The sequence below is a fragment of the Armigeres subalbatus genome, chromosome 2 (assembly GCF_024139115.2).
Source record: "Armigeres subalbatus isolate Guangzhou_Male chromosome 2, GZ_Asu_2, whole genome shotgun sequence".
Lineage (NCBI taxonomy): Eukaryota > Metazoa > Arthropoda > Insecta > Diptera > Culicidae > Armigeres > Armigeres subalbatus.
Window position 1 is genome coordinate 346,925,066 of NC_085140.1, and position 17,111 is coordinate 346,942,176.

Genomic DNA, 17,111 nt, shown 5'->3' on the forward strand with positions numbered 1-17,111 from the left:
GTGGCTCGTTCGGTCGTCGGAATTCATTGATGGGGAAGTCTATTTTTGGGGGCGATCAACGCTCCGATTAGATGAAACCTCTCAGTTCTCAGCGGAGATACATTTTTCGGTTCAAAATAGCTTAGCATCGGTTACGACGATTTCCATCAGCTATATTTTCTGATTATTTTTACAAAGAAATTGGTTTTCCACAGTTATGCTAAATGGATGTTACGGCCTGGGGGAGAGATTGGGCGATGACTCTTGAGGAAACGTTGAACATCGTTTAACAGACTAATTAGAGCAATTAGTGGCAAACTAGACCTAGGTTGAATTGCTGGATCATCTTTGTGTTTCAAACAGAAGCAATTAGTTGGAACAATCAAAAATCATAAAAAGTGTTTAGTACCAATTATGGACAATTATGAGTTGTTTTGTGATAGAGCTGAGAAAGGTGATTGATCCATAAAATATGTTTGTCTGTATCACTCAAAACAGAATTTGTATATCAATTAGAATCATGATAGTTTTATAAACTGCACTTCAAAATAATAATAGCCATTTTTCCATCTTCATATCATCAGGCGAAATTCAGACATAAAGATAAACACAGACCCCGCTGATTGAGAAATTTTATACGCATTTGATGATGTAATTGGGCCTTTAAATTTCACAATTCCGTTTTTAAATAACTCCGAATAATTTCCATAAAATCTCCACCAGCTATCCCCAATACGAAAAGAAAAACAACTTCCGTCCTAAACGACCGGCAACCATTTATAACTCAGAGAGTCGCTAATCGGCTTAGGAGCTACAAGCCAGCATCCGTTCCGTGTCATCCAACTTCCTCTGGACTTCCATTCAGAACGAACGCTCGATGCCGCGTCGAGTGCTCGCCGGTCTCCCATCATAAAAACGGGCAGCACTGCTTCTCGCCTCTGCTTCCTTCATCGCCCAACTGAATCGGATGAAACGAACAGCACACAAAAGACCACCACCGTCGCCAATGGCATCCCAAGTCCCATCATCATCACCATTATTATCATCCCGGACGGACGCCTCGCCGCACCATCGCCGTGCCGGACCGATTCGCCGTGGCTCTACGCCACAGTCGACATAATCCTCGTCGTCACCACACCAATTATCTCGATCACCGCCGCAGGAGCAACAACAGCAGTTTGTGTGTGTGTGTGGTTTGGAGGAAGTTTTCTATGCTGTTGCCACCCTCTCAAAACTGCAACGGCGATTGAATTTCAATCAATCGGGATCAGTTTACTATTGGGCCTCCGGTATGAAAAGGTTTGGAAATTGGAAAATTGTGTGAATGAAATGGTTAGGGAAGTTGTGGTACCGGTAATGCATCTTTTCGGGAAGAAAGGGTTAGAAAGGATAGCAATCGAAGTTTCCAAATCGAATTTGAGGATACCAAATCGAAACTTGAAACATGGAAACCTCGATTCCATGTTTGGACCCTTCATTTACAATTTTAAAATCCTCAGGTTTAGATTTCAATTTTGGAATCCTTGATCCCAATTTTGAAACTTTCGGTTCCAATATTGGAATCTTAGATTACAACCTGGATTCAACAAATTCAACTCGGAAATAAGGAATCAGAACTGAAATTAAGGATTCCAAACTGGAATCGAGGATTCTTAATTAAAATCGAGAATTCCGAACTAGAATCGAGGATTCAAAGCTGGAATTGACGATTCCAAACTGGAATCGAAGATTCCAAACTGGAATCGAGGAGTCAAAACTAGAATCGAGGATCCCAAACTGAAACCGAGCATTCAAAACTGGAATCGAGATTCCAAACTGGAATCGAGGATTCCAAACTGGAATCGAGGATTCCAAACTGGAATCGAGGATTCCAAACTGGAATCGAGGATTCCAAACTGGAATCGAGGATTCCAAACTGGAATCGAGGATTCCAAACTGGAATCGAGGATTCAAAACTGGAATCGAGGATTCCAAACTGGAATCGAGGATTCCAAACTGGAATCGAGGATTCCAAACTGGAATCGAGGATTCCAAACTGGAATCGAGGATTCCAAACTGGAATCGAGGATTCCAAACTGGAATCGAGGATTCCAAACTGGAATCGAGGATTCCAAACTGGAATCGAGGATTCCAAACTGGAATCGAGGATTCCAAACTGGAATCGAGGATTCCAAACTGGAATCGAGGATTCCAAACTGGAATCGAGGATTCCAAACTGGAATCGAGGATTCCAAACTGGAATCGAGGATTCCAAACTGGAATCGAGGATTCCAAACTGGAATCGAGAATTCCAAACTGGAATCGAGGATTCCAAACTGGAATCAAGGATTCCAAACTGGAATCGAGGATTCCAAACTGGAATCGAGGATTCCAAACTGGAATCGAGGATTCCAACTGGAATCGAGGATTCCAAACTGGAATCGAGGATTCCAAACTGGAATCGAGGATTCCAAACTGGAATCGAGGATTCCAAACTGGAATCGAGGATTCCAAACTGGAATCGAGGATTCCAAACTGGAATCGAGGATTCCAAACTGGAATCGAGGATTCCAAACTGGAATCGAGGATTCCAAACTGGAATCGAGGATTCCAAACTGGAATCGAGGATTCCAAACTGGAATCGAGGATTCCAAACTGGAATCGAGGATTCCAAACTGGAATCGAGGATTCCAAACTGGAATCGAGGATTCCAAACTGGAATCGAGGATTCCAAACTGGAATCGAGGATTCCAAACTGGAATCGAGGATTCCAAACTGGAATCGAGGATTCCAAACTGGAATCGAGGATTCCAAACTGAAATCGAGGATTCCAAACTGGAATCGAGGATTCCAAACTGGAATCGAGGATTCCAAACTGGAATCGAGGATTCCAAACTGGAATCGAGGATTCCAAACTGGAATCGAGGATTCCAAACTGGAATCGAGGATTCCAAACTGGAATCGAGGATTCCAAACTGGAATCGAGGATTCCAAACTGGAATCGAGGATTCCAAACTGGAATCGAGGATTCCAAACTGGAATCGAGGATTCCAAACTGGAATCGAGGATTCCAAACTGGAATCGAGGATTCCAAACTGGAATCGAGGATTCCAAACTGGAATCGAGGATTCCAAACTGGAATCGAGGATTCCAAACTGGAATCGAGGATTCCAAACTGGAATCGTGAATTCCAAAGTGGAATCGAGGATCCCAAACTGGAATCGAGGATTCCTCGATGATCCATCTGAGGAACGCAGTCAGGCTTTTCACGACGGCAACGGCGCACAAATGTTTTTAGTGGAGGTGCTCTTGTTTCGATGCCATCTCAATAACCACTTGACATATTGCGATTCTGCCAATGCAAACATTACACTGGCGTTCGAATCGACTTCTATAAAAACATTCTTCATGCCTGCTGTATCCTAACGGAACTATCAATTCTATACTTTCGCCTCTAATTCTATCATGAACATACACTCTTAGCTAGTTTCAACCAAAGTTCCATCAATTTTTACCCACACGTTGGAAAGCTACAAGCTGCTTTATGTGTCTCATTCTCATCGAGTGCAGTTTTTACTACCTATGTATGAATTATTTCGAATAATCATTGAATAATCTTTATTTTCGAGTTGTACAACAAAGCCACACATTTTTGCCTTTCTCGTACAACTAAGTTGTACCGAATGGCTATCATTTCACTCCGAAAACGAACTTTTTATAGAAGCCTCTGAGACCCATAGTATTTTATACCAATCGACTTAGCTCGACGAGCTGAGCACATGTCTGTCTGTCCGTGTGTATGAATGTGTGTATGTGTGTGCACAAAAGCTATAAAAAAACATTAGACAATTTTTCGTATAGAAATCTTTAACCGATTTTCTCGCAACAAGTTTCATTCGACAGGGGACAAAGCCTTGTTGATCACTATTGAATTTTATAACGATCGGTCATTGCGTTTAAAAGTTATGAAAAAAATGGTACATCGGACCATATAAACCCCATATAAGGTTGGTGTCTTAACTAAATGCGAGAAAGGCACCACCAACGCTAGGTAGATTAATCTGGGTTTTTAAGAGCACGAATTGGGGCAACCATAACGCGCACGAAGAGAAAAAATATGGCAGATGGTTTGCTTACTTATAATGAACAATCGACTTGAATTTCAGCATTGTACGACAACTATTACGTCATATTTGGGCAATTGGAAATGGGAGTAGAAAAGCATGTGGTGAATTTTGAAATTCATCACGGGCCTGATTGTATAATCACCTTAAAAATAATTCTTTTGGTCCTACATTGGTGATTTGGTTACCCATGAAATTTGGATCATTTTTAGAGGAAAAATTAAATTGATCAAGTACATACTCAAATAGATGGATGAATAAAAAGACAAAAATCTACAAAACCATTTGATCGCATTTGATTAGTTAATTTCTTATTGTTGCAAACTCAAATTATAAAAAATAGAAAAAAAAAGCTTATCAAGCTCTTGAAGCATCATACGCTTCTTTAAGAAGTATCGAATACTGCTCATTTACAGTCATCAATTTTTTCCGACTTAATCGGCCACTGAACCCGATTCTTTATACCAAATCAACACAATTTCTTCATCATTTTTGTTAACATATACCGGACGATCACGGCTTCACACTTAACCGACCTAACCAAACAGTACGGACCGATAATCAAACATCTGCTCTCTCAGCAGCGGAAGACAGAAACCTCGTTCTTCGTGAAAGCACATAGCAAACAACTAAGATCGAGTTAAAATGATGGGAATTTCGTCGCTTCCAAATGATCGTCAGTCAGGCTCCCTGATTCTTTAGTCCGAATTCGGGTGCACCCCAATCAATTTTGGGTGCTCTTGCTCTCTGCTTCCACCTTTCCGTGCTACCAAAGCGCAATAAGTGGCAGAACTCGAGCTAAAGTATTCACAGACGAAGCGATGGTGTCCGATTAGAGCCTTATTCTTGTTGTTGGGTTGTTTACCTTTTTTTGCTCCCATTTTCCACGCTTTGATGAACGTCCGCGCGCCGTTAGTTCAAGTCCGTAGCCATGGCTGCCCACGAACTGGACTCAAGCGGAACAGATCACAACAAAACGTCTTAATTGCTGTTGGATGCGGGATGGTAGCCCTATTCGGGTTCAATCCATGGATCCACGCCATTACATTATTGCGCGAACGAGAAGAGGGCGCGTGAGGTCGAAGATTAAGGGCAACTACTTGATCTCATGTTGTGGCCCGTAGGTACGCAGAAGAAGACGGTTCACCGTAAGCCAAAGGCCGATGCGAGTTAGAGCGTAACATCCGCTGGCGCTGCGCTGGCGCAGGTTCTAGCTTAGGTTCACCTACAAAGCAACTCATGCGTAACGTGATAGTCTCGTGATCGTGAGACGGCGGTGATGCGTCCAAAGGGAGACACTCGCAGTTCTCTCTCACATACTTCTCGTAGCAAAGCCACGGCTGTTTCTCTCGCGCATTAGATGCAACTCTCGGGTCACGAATAAATTAGACATAAATTAAGCGCTTGAATAAGTCTCAAGTGTTGGGAACACGGTTTGAGGTTAAGAATTCTGAATAATTAAAAATTAGAATTCCAATGAGAGGAAAGTATGCTTCTCAGAAGGATGAATGGGACGAATTAAACTACACGGCTCTATCCAAATGACATCGTTAGCTCAGCCGTTGTTCAACATGAAGCGAAGAAATGTCACGTACCCGGTTTGTCCCACACATGACATAATATAAAACTGTGTGCCTACTCGGAAGGGCAACAAGTGTAGATCTTTATCTTCCAGCGGATAATTATCAGCAGTAGTGAATCAATCTGTCAATGTTGAACTACTGTTCCAGTGCTGCTTGTCAGGGGTATTTATAAATAAATCCCACCCTCATCTGAAATTCCGATGAGATTACTCACCTTTGAATGCTGTGCGTCACACCAATTCTACTGCAAATGTGATTAATCCAAAAGGTTGCTTCCTGGACTCTATCCACTGTTTCGTTGCTTGTCTTTGTTATGATTGTTTCTAGTTCGATGCTTCGTTCGCGCGATTCCTTGAGAATCGCAATCAGCGAAACAATTTGTTTATTTCTAAATCATTTTTATGACAGTTGTTGGCTCTTGTAATGAGCCCGCTTTTAAAAACACACCAAAATATCTCTTCCAAAATATTCACAACTTTGTTTTGCTTTGATTGCACTCTCGCTTGCACTGTCACAGAAGATCGTTTTCGCGATGTTTCTCAGATCTCTTCTGGTACACCAATTTTTTCACAGGCCAATTATTTATGGTGCATTAACTCATTCACTTTCTTGCTGGCCTCCACAAAACAATTTCTCCTTTCCCCACAATCTTCCAATCATCCGCCTTCAACGACTTCTCGGTCGTCTCACTTATCAAGCAATTATTATGCTTTACTTCACTCCTCAAGCAGACATGGCATACCTCCAATTACAATACCACTCACTGTCTTGCCCCATAAATATCGATCCGGAGCCACTATTCCGTCTTGCTCATTTACGCAAAAATCACAAATACACAACTGCTGATAACGATGCCGCCATTCATCCGTCAGAACCAAGTTTTGAGTTTCCAATAATACAACAGTTGTTCTCGGTCACCATCTAATCAAAACAGTGACCACCGCACTATCAGCTCGCTTCTTCGCAGTTTTCCCGTCCGTGCTGTCTGCTCTTGGTAATAGTTACACAAAATTCCGAACAATGCTGACGCTGTTCAACAACAAACGGCCGGACGTCGTCGTTCAGCCGGACCACAGTCGTACATCAACAATATCGGCTCCGTTGCCTTAGAACCGCAATAATCACACTAACGCTCCACGCTACGTCAAAATCACTTCCACTCACGTGCACGGTTTAAGCTGGACTGACATAAAGTCCCCAAGCGATAGACTTAAGCGCAACGACGCTCCAGCCAAGCATTTTCCACCATTCAAAATGCACTTTAAATGCCCCTTCTCTGTAACTCACTCTCTCTGTTGATCGAGTTTCTCTCTTGATCGATTGCCGCGGAACAATACACCGAGAGCGACAGTCGACACCATCGTGAGAGAGCGACGCTGTGCACAGTCTCTGAGTCTGAATATCACTCGACAGTCTTGCAGATATCATCATGACCGTTCAATCATTTCCATCCCTGCTTCTGCTCTGCTACCATCCATGTGGGGCCGGACGAGGTTGACAGAGGCCAGACAGTTATGCGCATAACTCCAGTCGTTCAAATGGGACTGCTGCTTGCTACTGCCTACCATCAGTCTAATAGTTTACCTGAGCTGGACATGGCAGGGCATCGCGGGACGTGATTGGAGGGAACGCACGCACCGCTGAGCATGGAAGCACTCAACGGAACGGACGCTGCTGTTTCGTCGCTGGCGTTTGTTTACCAGCCAACGTGGTATGTCTCTGCAAAGACCGCGCCATCCAATATCCAAAGCCATGGCAAGTTGGCAACAAACAGGATTGGCATTAGCAAGCAAATGCGGGAGAAGCTACCAGCCAGCCAGAGCCAGCGCTCCTTACTTTACACACGAAAGTAGGAAGATTGATGTTTGCAGTAACCTGCCCATATTTCTAAGGCTTGGCCGGTGCGGGCGGTTGGGCGGAGAGATGAAATATGCAAGCAGAACGAAATGCGATGCGCGATTAGCGTCGTCGTGGTGGTGCCGTATGGATTAAATGTAAGGTGTCTTCATATATTAGTTGCTGGAGTGGGATGATACTGTGATTTACTCACGTTAATATGTGTATTGACAGAAAAGATCACATAGAAAAGCTCCATATGGTTCAAACGATCATGCCTTAAGAACAAGGATGTTTTCTCCAGAAATCAGGGTACGATCATTTTGTAGTTTGTCAATAACTTATTCCAGAGACTAAATTTTAAAATGTATAAGTAAAAACCCAGATTAATCCACCTAGCGGTGATGGTGCCTTTCTCGTTTCTTTCGAGTGAGTAATTTCTACGCACTTTTGGTGAAAAAAAAGTATTTTGACCATAACTTCTGAGCCTATAGTCCGATCTAGAGGCCTGAATAAGAGAAACGCGGATAGAAAATATGACTCTGCCAACACTGTATTCAATCTTCTTCATCAAAGGACAACACATGAAAAGGAAGAAATTGTCGTGACCGGAACTTCCAAGCTCCGGTTGACGGAATGGTGCCACCCGCTACTCGCCATCGGAGCGAATGCTGTCACCTCGAACGACAATTCAAGTAGAGAGCAGTGCTTTCTACTCGAATTGTCCACGAGAATCTGCTTCCTCCAGTGACATTTCGATCAGCAGAGGGCGGTGCCACCCGCTTACTCACTGTCTACCAATGTCACCGGGAATTCCGCTGCTCCTTGGACCTACTCCTGTAGGTCCTGGTCCCGGGATGGGCACTACGTTAAAGTAGTGTAGCCCTGGTCGATGCGTTTCCACACATCTGCCAACTATTCAAATCCGTTCGATCATTTTTCTCATATTCATAGACATATGAGTCATGGTCCGTTAGTGATTAGTTAACGCTTCATGCATATCATTCGTACCCTGTTGCCATATTTTACCATTAATGCCATCGACTTGCATTAGATGACATTTAATTGCCTACTTCACGGTTGATTCCCAGCAATACGCACCGAGCTTTCATAGCTTGGTTACACCACACATTCAAGAGTTTGAGATATGAGAAGATTTATAGTTAGCCCCAAACTATTTTTGACGTAGGACTTACGTCTTTCTTTACTATACTGGGTGTCATTTAGATTTTTAGAAATCGAGAGCGTTACGCTGGAAAGGAAGATTTTGAACGTTACTAGCGCCTTTATCTTTCGATGGATTTTTAAGATTTATATATCAATCGACTCGGCCACTCTCCAGCATTTTGCCTATTTCATTCAAACTTAAGATTATAAACGATAAGTTATTGAAAATGTCAATTCTTGTCAAACCCAGTAAAAATTTCATATGTAACCAATCTCGTGTATTCCTAACACGGACATCAGAATGCGGTATGTCACGGGCCTTCGGGTCTATCGGACGATTTTCTTTGTGTATAAAAGAAGCAGTGTCTACCGTGTGCGAGTCATTACAATTTGTGACAGCAGCGCGTACTGACGTGCTTCTTACTCGCGCATTTTTCGTTTCGTTCGTTCGTTCGCTGTGTTTACTTACACAGCGACAGCATGCAGCCACCAGCGGAAGAACTGCCGGTGGGTCTAATATATGCATGAAAGAAGTGGGTGCATATTTTTATCATTCTGTGCTTGATGATGGTCGGATGCAGTGGTGTCGATTGCGATGGATGCAATCGCCCATCGTATCGCTCGGAGTTCACGGCTAGAGGCCGCTGATGGCTGAGGCAGCGAGGGCAGCGATGATGGATGAAGAAGAATAAAATTAGAGAGATTTGGTCTGTTCATCCAGGTGATTGGTTTCATAATCCACATGATCCCGGGATTCAGATACCATCATTAATAAAAATATATATAAATGCCCTACATTTGCTTGAGTAAATAAGGGCTTAATAGTTAGAAACAAAGCAATTCTAATAAAACTAATAATAGTTTTATTTCCAGGGGTTTTGAATAAAAAAATGCTAATAGTTCTACACAGCATGGAAGTTGTCGTTTCTAATATCAATACCTATAATCAAACTCCATAGACCCAAAAGTTAGAAGTTAAATGTAAATACGTTACGTTTATACAAGTCCTACGTCCACTCGCGGTTATGTTGAAAACATTACCCATTGCTCGTTTTTTAAGAGTTATCAAGTATGTTTAAAGGAACTTATACTTTGTTATATTTTTTTCTATTTACTTAATCTCCAATACTACAGAAATGATTTATGTAGAAAAAATCTTACAATCCCCCATTTTATGTGTCCACATCACATAACAATAGAATCCAATAAACAATGGAATTTCATTTCATAATCTATTTATAACTTGCATATATTATTGAAAACTAATGTAAAATACATTCAATTTTGTTTATTGAAAAATGGCACAAAATCGAATTTGGCCGTTTTCAGTATTTGAGCTAACATTTTGGCTGCTTGACAGGTCTCCTGCTCGATTGGCTGCTGTTTTTTGACGGTTCGATTGGCGGCACATACCTATCCGCGTTTCTCTTATTCAGGCCTCTAGTCCGATCCGACCAATTTTCAACAGGAAACAATGGGACCGGATTCTGCATCGAATGCAACTTCTTGCGAGCAAATCGGCTGAGGATACATATGTGACTAAAATGGCCATAACTCCATAGTCCGATTCCGCCAATTTTAAATACGAAACAATGGGACAAGATTCCGCGTCGAATGCAACTTGTTGCGAGAAAATCCGTTAAAGATAAGTGCCTGATAAATGAGTGAGAATTTTGTACGTGTTTCTTATGTAAAAAAAATAATTTTGGCCATAACTTCGATCTGTCCCATAGACCGATCTGTCCAATTTTCAATACGAAACAATGGGAAAAGATTCTGCGTTGGATGAAACTTGTTGCGAGTAAATCAGCTAAGAGTAAGTGTCTAAAAATGACTTAGAATTTTTTCTTGTAAAAAAATGTATTCTAGCCATAACTCCGAATCCCATGTTCCGATTCGAATTTTCAATACGAAACAATGGGACAAAATTCCGCGTCGAATGCAACTTGTTGCGAGCAAATCGGTTAATGATAAGTGCCTGAAAAATGAGTGAGATTATTTTGCGCACACACATACACACACAGCGGGCAGCAGGGACTTTGTCCAAGGGCTTGACGACCCCTCCCCATGGCCACTGCGAGTTTGGGGGCCTGTCTAGGATGTGGTGGGGTTTGACAGTGGGCTCTGTTGATCCTCTATAAAAAGCTGCATGTGTCTGCAAGCAGGCCCTATCAAAGCGACCGTGCGCCGCTCAAAGCACACAAGCCCAAGAGGAGTGCCAACCGGCACATCAGGATTCACACCAGTAAGATCCTGATTATGGTATACTGGTCACAGCAAACGACATTGGACGATTCTCGGTTATGGATAGGACTAGGCGTATATGGGCTGACAGTCGAGCTATTCTGTTTCCTGAGTAAAAAAGAGTGACATCTTTTTGAAATGGCAAGCAGGCTAATGGTTCGTCTGCCTCCGTCCCGATAAACAACCTGGCAGGCCTCCGGTAACGCTCAAAACCTGTCACCTATACCGGTGGGTAGTAGGTTCAGATGCACCATTCCTGATTTACGCCGATCCGGCTCTGAACACGGTGCTATAAGGCACCGGAGTCAACCCTTGCATGGACCTCACTGTTTACAAAGGCACCCATGGGATCACAAAAGGCGACTATCTACAACAGGTAGAGATAACGGCCCGGAGGGGGGACCCTTTTAATATGGAAACGAATACAAAAAACAACGAAGGAGCAGGCGGAGCGAATGTTTTCGCAAAAAGTGGGAAGTTGCAGCGATCTCCAGTGATGTCGCAGGCAGCAGTAGCGAGTACCAGTAGTACGGCCAAGACTGCTGAGAACCAGGCAGGCCAACAGGAGCTAGGATCCGGGAATAGGGTGTCCACTAGGGCAGTTCACATTTCAAAAATGTTCGAAAATTCCAACTCCCATTTGTCTATTAGCATCATTCTGATAATATAGGAGTCCTGGCAAAATTTCAGGCATTTCGGTGGCCATTTAAGGGTGGCGCGAAGTCAATTTATGTTTATATGGAAATTTGTATGGGAAAAACTTAAAATATATTCAAATCATCCTTCAACTCTCAAATCGTGATGAATTCAAATAAACATCCCCAACCTCCATTTATGGAATCTATTTGAGCTCAACCAGTGGGTAACTCATTAATTTTGATTTTTATTTCCACTGCTACGTTAAGGCTAATTACACCATTTTAGCCATTTATCTCATATTCACACTGTCAATAGAACCGTTCAATCCACTCATAACTGATGTGTTATCCGGAGGTTTCATTTATATAGATTCCGAAAAGGAAGGTTTGGGATGTTTATTTGAATTCATCACGATTTGACAGTTGTAGGGCGACTTGAATAAATTTTAAGTTTTTCCCATACAAATTTCCATAATAACATAAATTGACTTCGCGCCACCCCTAAATGGCCACCGAATTGCCTGTAATTTTGCCAGTACTCCTATATTATCAAAATGATGCTAATAGACATATGGGAGTTGGAATTGTAACATTTTGAAATTTGAACTGCCCTAGTGTCCACCCAAAAATCGGAAAGTGGTGCTATTCAAGAGGAGCTACAACTTGAGTGGACCAACCTGATGGAGGTGCGGAAGCGAGTCAACGAGCTTTATGACTTCGTGAAGGACAAGCACAATGTTCACACGAAGATCAAGCTTCTAGTGACGAGCATCAAGTCCGCCGTAAAAGCAGCCGAACACGAACAGATCGCGCTAAAAAAGAGAGCCGAAGCAGCTGAAAAGGTGCTGAAAGAAGCGACGGATCATACAGCAGTTGAGACACAGCAGGCACCTAAAAGTCCTCGAATCACTCGCACGGAAAAGCGAGGAAGGGTTTCGCCTGGAGAGCAGGAAGTCAGGAAAAAGCAACGGAAAGTGCAGGACTTCGCCAGCGTGCTGAAGGAACGCGTCAAAGGTGGTGAGTGGCAGACCGTGGAAAGTCAGCGGAAGAAGAGAAAGAAGCAGAAGGAGAATATAGAAAAGAGGAAGGAACAGAAGAGAAAAGAAAAACGTTGTTCTCCTCGGGAGAGAGTTAAAGGTGATGCCCTGATCGTGGAAGCGAGCGATAAAACGTCGTACGCAGCGATCCTGAAGAAGGTGAGAGAGGACCCGGAGCTAAAAGACTTGGGTGAGAAAGTGGTGAGAACTAGGCGTACCCAGAAGGGGGAGTTGCTGTTCGAGCTGAAGAAGGATCCCACGATCAAGAGCTCGGCCTTCCGAGAGCTCATTGCCAACTCATTGGGCAGTGACGGTAACGTAAGAGCTCTAACGCAGGAAGCAGTGGTCGAGTGCAGAGACATGGACGAGATCACGACGGAAGACGAACTGAGGGATGCACTGGTCTCACAATGCAAGCTGACGATTCGACTGAGGAGAGCGTACGGTGGCACACAAGTAGCAGCGATACGACTACCAGCAGAGGCTGCCAATAAAATGGTGGAGGCGGGCAAGGTGAAAGTAGGATGGTCGGTGTGCCCGTTGAGATTCGCCCCACGAGTCACCAAGCAGATGGAGCGATGCTTCAAATGCATGGCGTTTGGCCACCAGGCGCGAAACTGCAAAGGCCCGGATAGATCCGGTCTATGCAGGAAATGTGGTGAAGAAGGACGCGTTGTTAGAGAGTGCACAAAGAAACCGAGATGCTTTATGCAAACAGGAGGACGGAAACGAGCATATGACGGGTGGCTTTCAATGCCCTGCATATAAGAAGGCGATGGCGGGCCAGGCTTAATGGAGATCATCGATCTCAATCATTGCGACACCGCACAGCAACTGTTGTGGCAGTCGACAACAGAAGCAATGTGTGACGTGGCAATTATTTCTGAACCGTATCGGGTCCCTTCTGACAACGGCAACTAGCTGGCGGATTCATCGGGGATTGCGGCTATCCAAGTGATGGGCAAATTCCCTGTTCAAGAAGTGGTAGACAACTCAAGCGAAGGTTTCGTTATCTCCAAAATCAACGGGATCTTCGTGTGTAGCTGCTACGCACCCCCAAGATGGACCTTGGAGAAGTATAACCGGATGCTGGACTTACTCACGGAGAAGCTGATCGGCCGAAAACCGGTAATCATCGGAGGCGACTTCAACGCTTGGGCAGTGGAGTGGGGAAGCAGGCTGACTAACCCCAGAGGTTACAGTTTGCTGGAGTCGTTGGCAAAGCTGGACGTCAGGCTGTGCAACGAAGGTACCGTTAGTACATTTCGCAGAGACGGCAGGGAGTCCATCATCGACGTCACGTTCTGCAGTCCGTCACTGGTGAGGAACATGAGCTGGAGAGTTAGTGAGGACTATACACATAGTGATTACAAGGCGATCCGGTATAGTTTTGGAACACGAATGCCGACGGTACGGCGAGAAATTAGGAATAGCGGACGAAAATGGAAGGCGAAGGACTTCGACAAGGATCTCTTTATCGAATCACTTCGAGCAGACAGCGGCGCTACAAATCTCGATGCAGATGAGCTGACAGAAACTCTTGCGAGGGCATGCGATGCGACGATGCCAAGAAGACTGGAGCCGGAGGCTTAATTACTGGTGGAATGAAACTCTTGCTAGTCTTCGTGCTGCGTGTCTCAGAGCCAGAAGACGCTTTCAGATAGCAAGGTCTGAAACAGTCAGAGAGGAGCGTAAGATAATCTTCCGTGAAGCTAGATCGGCCTTCAAACGGGAGATTAAAGTCAGCAAATCTAACTGCTTCAAGGAGTTGTGCTGGGAAGCTGACGCTGATCCTTGGGGAAACGCTTATCGGGTCGTAACAGCGAGGATCGGGGGTCCAGCGACGCCAGCGGAAATGTGTCCTGACAAGCTGAAGATCATCGTTGACGGTCTCTTCCTGCAGCATGATTCTACGATGTGGCCGCCTACACAGTACGCAGATGAAGACGGAGTAACCATTGCAGGTATGCAAGTCTCCAATGACGAGCTTTCATCAGTGGCGAAAGGTCTGAAGGTGAAGAAAGCTCCGGGTCCGGATGGAATTCCAAACGTGGCTCTAAAAACTGCGATACTGGCGTTTCCAGGATTGTTCAGAATGGTGCTGCAGAAATGCCTAGCAGATGGTAACTTTCCGGCTATCATAAAAGACCAGGTGGAAGATCCAGAAACTAGTGCTGCTGCCGAAACCAGGGAAACCGCCGGGGAATCCAGCATCGTATAGGCCCATATGCTTGCTGGATACACTGGGGAAGCTTCTGGAAAGGATTATTCTTAATAGGCTAACGCAGTTCACTGAAGGCGAGACTGGCTTATCGGAAAAGCAGTTCGGATTCCGAAAAGGCAGATCGACGGTGGATGCAATCAGGACGGTCATTGAAGTTTCAGAGAGAGCGGCCAAGAAGAAGAGGCGTGGCAATCGATTCTGCGCTGTAGTAACGATTGACGTCAAAAACGCTTTTAACAGTGCCAGCTGGGAGGCCATCGCCGCAGCGCTGCACGGTATGCGGGTTCCTGACTACTTGTGTAGAATCCTGGAAAGTTACTTTCAGAACCGGATCCTGGTTTACGAAACGAATTCGGGGCAGAAGTCGATTAGGGTTACGGCAGGTGTTCCGCAAGGTTCCATACTAGGCCCAACGCTGTGGAACATTATGTACAATGGAGTTCTAAAACTGAAGTTGCCCAAAGGCGTGAAGATCTTCGGATTCGCGGACGATGTCGTCCTTACAATAACCGGAGAGTCGTTGGAAGAAGTAGAAATGTTGGTGACGGAAACGACCGACGCAGTTGAAAACTGGATGAACGGAGTCAAGCTGCAGCTAGCTCACCACAAAACAGAAGTGATGCTGGTTAGCAACTGCCGAGAGATCCAGCGGATCCAGATTACCGTAGGAGGGCACAACATACCGTCCGTGCGGGCTTTGAGGCATCTAGGAGTGATGATCGACGACCGGTTGAATTTCAACACCCATGTGGACTATTGCTGCGAAAAGGCGGCTAAAATGGTCAGTGCGTTTGCAAGGATCATGCCGAACGTGGGTGGTCCTAAAAGCAGCAGTAGACGTCTTCTGGCAGCAGTATCATCCTCGATACTGAGGTACGGAGCTCCAGCCTGGGGAGCTGTGCTCAAGACGAAACGTAACCGCAGAAAGTTGAACAGCGTGTTTCGCCCAATGGCCGTTCGAGTCGCGAGTGCGTACCGAACCATTTCCTCGGAGGCAGTTTGCGTTATCGCAGGGATGATTCCAATCTGCATAACCCTAGCAGAGGATATCGAGTGTTACCAACGGAGAGATACCAGAAATGTGAGGAAGACGGTGAAACTGGACTCTTTGGTGAAGTGGCAGCAGGAGTGGGACAATGCGGATAATGGAAGGTGGACCCATCGGCTCATCCCCAATGTGTCGACGTGGGTGAACAGGGAGCATGGTGAGGTTAATTTTTACCTTACACAGTTCCTGTCCGGACATGGTTGTTTCCGCCAATATTTGCACCGGTGTGGCCATGCGTCCTCGCCATTCTGCCCGGCGTGTTTCAACGTAGAGGAGACTCCAGAGCACGTGTTATTCGATTGTCCGAGGTTTGCGGAAGCACGTAGAGGAATGCCTGCCCTAAGCGTGGACAACATCGCAGAGCGAATGTGTCACGATGAAGATACGTGGAATGCGGTAAGCAGAGTCGTGAGGCAAATACTGTCAGAGCTGCAGCGTCGATGGAGAAGGGACCAACAAGTAAGCGTCGGTTTGGAGCGAAATCCAGCACAGTGAGCAGTGTTTGGTCTCGAGTCGTCGGGGCGCCGGTGAACCGGAAGTCTTCTGCCAACCGGAATCGTCGGACCGACTTCGGCACTCGATCAGTCAACCTGCTGAAGAAAGAAGAAAGAAGAAGGAAGTGCTTCGGGTATGTAGGGCACCGCCAGTGCGGACGTCATCCACCACCGGAACTGTCGGACCACCTCTGCAACCCGAAGACGAAGTCGGCGCAATGCGCGAAAGCGTCCCCTGCGATAGCCGCCGGTAGTCGGGGCACCATCAGTGCGGAAGTTTCCTTCACCGGAACTGGTGGACCACCCTCGACGCCGGGGGAAGTCAGGAGGATTCGAGTGAGGAAGTTTGCGGCACGACCGCCCGAGGGATCGAGACAACGTAGCAGTGGATCTCAGCAAGCCAGTCGGCGAACCAGCCTAAGCTTAGGGGCCGGAATCTTAGAAGAAGTGCATGAGCACAGCCCCCCCCCGAAGTAGTCGCAGCATCCCGTGGTCCCGAGGGGATCGAGGCAAGGAGGAAAAGGGATCCGGCTTTATCCGGGAGGCACATTTTTAGCAGGTCAGGAGAAGCGCATCCCTGTTCGCCTTCAAGCATAGTGTGGATGCTCGAGGTGTCTGTCGCGCAGATTTTTGATGGCCTTTAACCCTTGTGCAAAAAAAAAAATACATACACACATACAGACATCACCTCAATTCGTCGAGCTGAGTCGATTGGTATATAACACTATGGGTCTCCGGGACTCCTATAAAAAGTTCGT

At 45.2% G+C, this 17,111-nt stretch overlaps 1 protein-coding gene across 1 annotated transcript in view; it reads right to left on the minus strand.

Moving 5' to 3' along the window:
• LOC134212899 (uncharacterized) overlaps window positions 1–6,877 on the minus strand; it is a 70,470-nt gene extending 63,593 nt beyond the window's left edge. Inside the window, exon 1 of the mRNA XM_062691204.1 lies at window positions 5,880–6,877. The gene's annotated coding sequence lies outside the window, so the exon portion shown is untranslated. The remainder of the gene's footprint in view (window positions 1–5,879) is intronic.
• Between the last annotated feature and the right edge of the window lie 10,234 nt (window positions 6,878–17,111).